We start from the raw sequence: 7766 nt of genomic DNA, 5'->3' as shown, positions 1-7766 counted from the left end.
AACTGAACAATTTGGTAGATGTACATTAATATAATAAAATATTAATGACAAATAAAGCTTTTAAATTATTTTCACATTAACCTCTGAAATTTGAACAAAAAAAACAAATATAGTACCTAAAATGAATGTATTAAAACGTAAATTCGAACTTGCGCGTGTTTTTTTATTAAAATTTGCAACGTCATATATGACGTGTTTAAATATCAGTATAGATATTTTATAAAATCAAGAAAAAAACTTATCAATAAATTATTTATATTTATGACCTAGAAAAACTATAAGTACGGTTATATTAAAAAGTAAAGTACAGTCAAGTGGAGTTGAGGTATTATTAATTGAGCATTAATTGATATCTGACAATAATTAAAATCACTGTTGTAAAATATTTCAATGTATATTTGAAACTTATTATAAATATAATTTAGAGTACCTACTAAAAATGACATGAGTTTTAACTATAGCATCGACGATCTCTTAGAGGACAAATCAATGGATTGTTGTTTTTTATAATCATAAATAACATAAAATAAGCTTTTATTTAAAATAATTTAGAATGCTGTAACTATACCGTTATAATATAAAGTATTACAAAATTGGCTACTTTTAACGAAAATTATAAGATTTTTGGCATTTTTGTCGAAAAACTCTTATCAAAAAGAAAAAGAAAAAGAAAGAAGTTTTTGATATGATTTTTGAGAATCTAATAAACCTTGATGAATGATTGAATTTTCAAAAAATTGTTTAATTATTGCCGAAACTAAAAGAAATGTTCAATACAATGACACATATAGTCTCAATTAAATACATTTTGTGTTCTTTTCACACATAATCATCTTTATTTAATTCTTTTATTTTCAATTTTTTTATAATATTCTAAAAACCTTTCTTTTTAATTACTAATCAAATTAAAGCTTATATAATGCACTTTAGACAAAAAAATAAAAACTCTTCAAGATCTTGATTTTCAGGAAGTGTTGGGCATTAATGCAAAAAATTAATTTTAAAATCGATTTTTCTATAAATCAAGAAAATTGATAAATCTTATTACACATATGTTATTAATATTGTAATATAGAACAAGTAAAAACAAACGTTTTCTAGGGAAAAAATTGACCCACTTTTGATTTTTTTTTAGCTACGATGCTAAGCTAAGAATCTATTTTTAAACAGAATTATTGCCGTATTTTGAAAAATGTTTGTCATTTTTTTCTAAATGTCTCCGTTTATTATTACACATATATATGTTTTAGGTAAAATTGTTTTATATTTCTTAAATTTATTTAATTTTTGTGAATTCTAGTGATTGAAATTGTGAAAATACTAAATTATTTTAATACATGCTAATAAATGATTTTTTTTTGTAATATTTAATTGTTTGTGATTCTATTTTAATCTTTTATAATTTTCATCTACGAATTTGTTTTGTCAATTACCTAATTTATAGCTCTATTTTTTGAGCACGGTTTGCTTAATAGTCATTTATCATTTTTTATCCTAATAACATTTATCCACCCTTGTGAAATAAATAATTATTAGGGTGACCCTTAGCTACATGAGAGGTTTTTTTTTTTTAATATTACAAAGTGCCACCCCCTAGAATTATTCGAATACATGAAAAAATAAATTGTACAAAATTTGGTGACGATTGGTCAACTCTAAGACGTGCCCCAAGGGGGTTAAACATAACCCCCCAAAGGTGATTTTTTTGTTTTTTTGTCCATCTCAAAAAATTTAGCTTTTGCGAAAAAGTTTATTTGGACTTTATTGTAAGTATAAAATTTTTCTATAAAAAGTATATTTACAAAAATTTTAGAAAAGTTCTTATTTAGCCCTAAAAAAATAAAAACGTATATGTTCTATTCTTGCCGTTAAGATTGTTAATTTATAAATTGTTCATTGTAAAAACAAAAAAAAATCATTTAACCGTTGTTTTTAATTTAATTTTCTATACATTTTTTCTATTATTTACTATTCAAAACCTACAATTTTTTAAATTTTAATTAAAAAAAAACACATCAGAGTAATATTAATAACGTCTCAGCTTCACATTGAAGCTAAAATAATGTTAACTTATAAATTTATATACAATCATAAACTATATAAACTTGTAATAAAAATACATAATGAAAGAATGTTATTTAACTCTTCGATTGACAATTCAAATTGGCCCCGAAACAAAATAATTTTCAAACAATAAATGGCCTTAGCCATCCAACGAGTATGGTGGATTGGGCCAGGAATTTTAAAATAAATTCCATGCAAATGTTAGGGCGTGATATTTTATACTTACTATGCAGACATCACATTTATGAAATTATATTGATAAGTGTTTTTGAAATAAAATTTAATACGACATCTGAACCAGATGTTCCTATTTTCAATAAATTCTAATAGCCTTGGCAAAATATAAATAAAACAAATTACTTAAGTGGAATAAAAGATACTGTTATTTTAGAAAAATTAAAAACAAAAAAAGACGATATTTTGAAATTTAGTTTTGAACAATTACAAAAATACCAACCTCGAGATAACTATAAGGAACCTGTAGAATTGGTCATAATATTTTTTGGTGAAACACCTTTACATGGAATTTATTTTAAAATTCCTGGCCCAATCCATCATGCTCGTTGGATGGCCGAGGCCATTTATTGTTTGAAATTTTTTTTATTTCGGAGCCAATTTGAATTGTCAATCAAAGAATTAAATAATATTCGTTCATTATGTATTTTTATTACAAGTTTATAAATAAACAATGGTTTAGTGCACCAAATGCTGCATTAGCGCCAAATTTAGATTTACAATTTATTAAAAATATAATTGATTATGAACCAATAGATAAAGATATTTCTAAAGTAGTTTTAAAAAAATTTCCGGTCACTTATGGTACTTAGTATCCGAATCGGCAGCATTGGCATTTTTTTATGATGATTTATGTAAAGATACTAAAATTAAAATGGTAAACTCATTAAATAATCGGGAAGAAGATCCATGTACAAACAAACGTATATTAGTAGGAGTAAATGAAATTTATGATTTTAAAAATAAAAGTATAGATGATTTTATTTCAACTGAGTCAAAAAAGTTGTTTGAAAGATATGACATTGAAACTGATTTTTTAAAAATCGATCCTTTGTTGTGGAAAGACAACAGTCAATATATCAGAGGAAAAATAATAGTAAATAATTTAAAAGTTATAAATGATTTAGCAGAGAAGGGCGTGAAACTCATAAAAGAGTATAATAATATTTTAACAAAAGACGAAGCACAAAAACAATACCTATTACAGATTGTTACAGAATACCAGCGTTGTTTTCCTAATTACAATAAAAGCACATTATCTCAGGAATTTTAAAAAAGATAAACTATTTAAAATATGTACTAAATTTTTTTAGTACGCTTTTTTTTGTAAATAGTTTCTGATTGTATATAAATTTATAAGTTACATTATTTTAGCTTCAATGTGAAGCTATCGTCTCAGCTTAATAAATTGTAAAAAATTATTAAATATTTTTTATTTAAGTTTTGTTAGAAGTATATGGGCATTTAAAAAAATAGAATATATGTGGGGGTAAGAGTAAAAATGATATCAGATAGTTTTAATATTTGTGTCAGAAGATATTGGTACATTTGAATTAGAGTAATCTCACAATAATTAATGTAAATATAATGCTGTCGCTTTATAACATAGTTTTATTAATATCGTGAATATCAAAGAAAGTGTTAAAATTTTAATGTTATTGAATTATTGTGATAACCTCAGTGAACAAATATCAACTCTATACCCAATACATTCTATACAGTCTTTGTGTTTTACATATTTTAATATTGACATTACTGCTATAATTTTGTTATACTGATTTTGAAGTAATACTTTTCTCGTAAAAAACTTATTATGATCGGCATAGCCGGAAATCCTTCCAAAATCGGTGGTATGCCATAAGAACGGTACCTGTGTCCAAAGCGTAGCTAGCGGAGTCTATTATTTTTATCATCTTCTGGTAAAATTAAACTCTAAGGTTTTCATGTAATGTAACCTTTATGTTAAAAATCGTTTCTTACCACGGAAGATTAAATATTAACCTGCAGGTTTTTCTTCTTAATTTAAAGATCTTTTTATCAGTAGCAATTCGTCCAGTTAATGATTAACTTGGTGGTTTTAGCCAGCTTTTTATTTAGTTATTTTTCTGTTTTTATCGTTTTTTTAACAAAATGCTTATATTTATTCATATTTTTGATTAATTATTTATATAAATCATCAATTACAATGGATGCAGTTGTTTTGAGTATTTATGAAACTATTTCATCTTCTGATGAATCAGAAGCATCGAAAGTGTTGCTTTCACTCGACGACCACGATTTTTTAAAAACGCAATAACTATTTAAGTATCAAGGAAGACCAAGAAATTACTGTAATACAATAATTTGCAACAAATTCTTTTTTTTTTTTTTGAATTTCCAGTATTGTTATACTTTGGAGTAATATTATAGTACTATAACCATATATATATATTAACGATAAATATGATGATCAATTAAATCTTAACTATAACAATTTTATGATTAATTATTGATATTTATTTATATCGTTGCATGTTATTCATGTTTAAAATGTATTCAGTTAATCGCTTGAAACCTTTTTTTATAATTAAAATAATTATGTTTTGTAATATTATACCTAATTGTATTGATTGCAATTGTTTCGCTATATTTACTCAAAGTACTAAGTTAAAGTTCTTAAATCCTTAAAAGCTATCTGTTTATTGGTTTAAGTTTTATAATAGTAAGGTTAAAATAAAAAAAGGTTTTACATGAAAGTTTAGCTTCTTTTTTAAAAATTGTCACCTTCCCATTTTGCACAACTCTTATTGAACATCATAAAATGATTTTAAGAAGCCATGTTTCAATTTAAAGTCGAAACTTCTATTGGAATTTATAATTAATTAATATACTAATTGTCAACAAATAAGTTAATTATATATATATATATATATTAATAGTAGTTTAAACATGAATTATTATTTAGAAGGGGAGTCTTATTAAAAATATTAGATAATTTTAATACACTAAGCATTAAAAAATTTTAATTAGAAAATTTTTAAATAACTAAAAACTAATGTTTTATTTCTCAAATAAGCCCATTTACTTGATTTGGTCTTTTTGATATTTTATCCATATTGAATTAAAAAATTTTTACCATAATCGAGATATACGGCATAAATTAAAAATAAAAAATAAAATTATAACTCAAAAAAATAAACATAATCATGATTACTGATAACAAACATATGATCCACAGTTACTAACATCAACACTATAAATTCAATGATAACCTGAAGATTTGTATAATAGTTATAAATATGTATAAGAAAATATTGGTATAACTTGTAGGTTTATCTACTAGTTTACTTAACTGATGGGTTATGTAACCACTGAATTAAAAATAAATAAACCCAAGCACAGTGTGATCGAGGTACATTGGGGACGTGGCATAGTGGGGCCCAGTATAGATTTAATCTGACAGTGATTAAAATCACTATCATAAGAAACGCTTCGATGCAAATCTGTAGATAATGTTTAATTCTAAGAAATAGATGGATAATTACAAAAGCAACATCAACTATTTCCTTAATTATATCCAGATTAATAATTCTTAAATTCAAAAATATAATATAAAATTATATATATTATATAATTGTTATATTGAATTGTTTTCAAATTATTATTGATATTGATTTTTAATATGTTAAAAGTAATAATTTTTAACCTCCTTTATTTTGTTCTTTAAAGTGAAAGTTTATAATAAAAAAAAATGAATTTATTACCATAACTTTTAGCTCAACTTGCAAGTTTGAAATTGACATTATTAAATAGAAAAAATGAAATTGTTAAGATTAATATGCAGTCAGGAAATTTTATAATTACTATTTACAGTAAATTGATCAGAAAAGTTCGATTTCTTTTTACATTTTTATCGTAATAGATCACTTAAATAAAAATCGTAGTAATCATTTCTAATTAACTTTTGGTGTTAAAAACACATTCTACAATGGAAATATTTAGAACTTAATTAATTTTAATGATTTACTTTAATTAAAAGAACCAATAAAAAAAAAGTTGTTAAAAAGATTTACTCAATTGAGCGTATTATAAAATTTGATTATCATTGTAAAAATCCATCGTTAAATTCAGATGAAACTAAAAATCATTTTTTTTTAAATTTATGATTTATATAGCAACATGTTACAAAAAAATTTGGAATATTATAGACTGGTAGTATCACACACAAATAGAGTTAAAAAATTAATAAATTACAAAGAAAAATTATTTACTTTTGTAGTTGAATACTTTTATCATATCAAATCTAATAAATACTTTAACAATATTAGAAATGAATGATTTTAATTGTTTGTATGGAAAAATCTGGTTAAGCTACTTTTTATTTTAATAAAGAAATTTTTTTCAATTTTAAGGGTAATATTTTCAACTAAATACGAATTGTAATCATATGACGTATCGTTGAAAAAATTAGGTCAAGTGAGGGTTGACTAAATAAATCGTAGCTACAAAAAAAAAACACATAGTAAAATAATATTAACATGAATAAGAAATTTCTTCTCGCCAGAGGAGACTATAGTAATGGGATCCTTGATATTTATTGAAATTATTGAATCTTAATGAGATAAAAATCAATTGATTTGAAAATTTTTTTCTAACTCAAAAAAAATGCAAAATATTAATTGCCACAGGCGAATTCAAACCTCGTACCCTAAGCGTGAAAGACAGTAGTGTTACCGATTCGGCAACTGTTCATTGATTTCGTCGCATGATAAAATTAGTAATTTAAACTAATTCAAATTTAAAAATTACTTTTTCAACTTTAAAAAAGTAAAAAAACCCAGCACAGGGGGGTCGCGGCACAGTGGTGACGTGGCATAGTTGGATCAAGTAAATGATATCTGACAGTGATTAAAATCACTATCAAAAATAAACGCTTCGATGCAAATCTTTAGATAGTGTTTAATTTTAAAAAAATTGGTGTTTTATTCCAAAAGCTACTTGATCTGCTGGTTCCTTATTAATATCCTGATTAAGGTAAAGTATGTCGAATGAAAAAGGGTTTATTAAAAAATATTATTTGTCATAAAAAAATTGTGTGGATCCATAAGCTTTTCAATAAGTTATAGCATTATAAAGTTAAATATAATATAAATAATAAAATCGAGAATTTTCACACGAAAAAAGCATTCGGTAGCCATTTTCGCCATGAAGACAAGTCCAGAGGTCAAATTTTTTTTTTTCAAATTAAAGTATATTACATTAGCTTTAATTTAAGATATATATAAAAGTGTCAGACCTTCCGGAACATTTTCAAAAGTTAAGTTGAAAAAGTTAATTTTTTGTGAAAAAGTTGTCATTTTAAATCCCCCCCTGTGGGCAGGTTAAGTGTCAGATTTACAAAAAAAATATACCAAATGATAGGTAAGGACATCAAGCATCTGTATAAAAAAAAATTATATTGATATGTTCATTTTTGAAAAAATTATGGCAGTTTTAATTAAAAAAATTGAGAAATTTTTTAAAATTAGCGATTTTTAAATTTGTAATTTATTGGAGATTTCCCCCTATTACGGGGAACGAGGGAAATTTTTTCAATTTTTGAGGGTAACGTCTTCAACTAGATACGATTTGTGATTTTTTGACGTATCGTTGAAAGAAATCCGTTCGGTGAGAGCTGAGAAAAAGTGGTAACAGACACAAAAAAAAAA

This window comes from Daktulosphaira vitifoliae, unplaced genomic scaffold (genome assembly GCF_025091365.1).
Source record: "Daktulosphaira vitifoliae isolate Bord-2020 unplaced genomic scaffold, ASM2509136v1 Scaffold_2, whole genome shotgun sequence".
Lineage (NCBI taxonomy): Eukaryota > Metazoa > Arthropoda > Insecta > Hemiptera > Phylloxeridae > Daktulosphaira > Daktulosphaira vitifoliae.
This window is presented reverse-complemented; position numbering follows the sequence as displayed.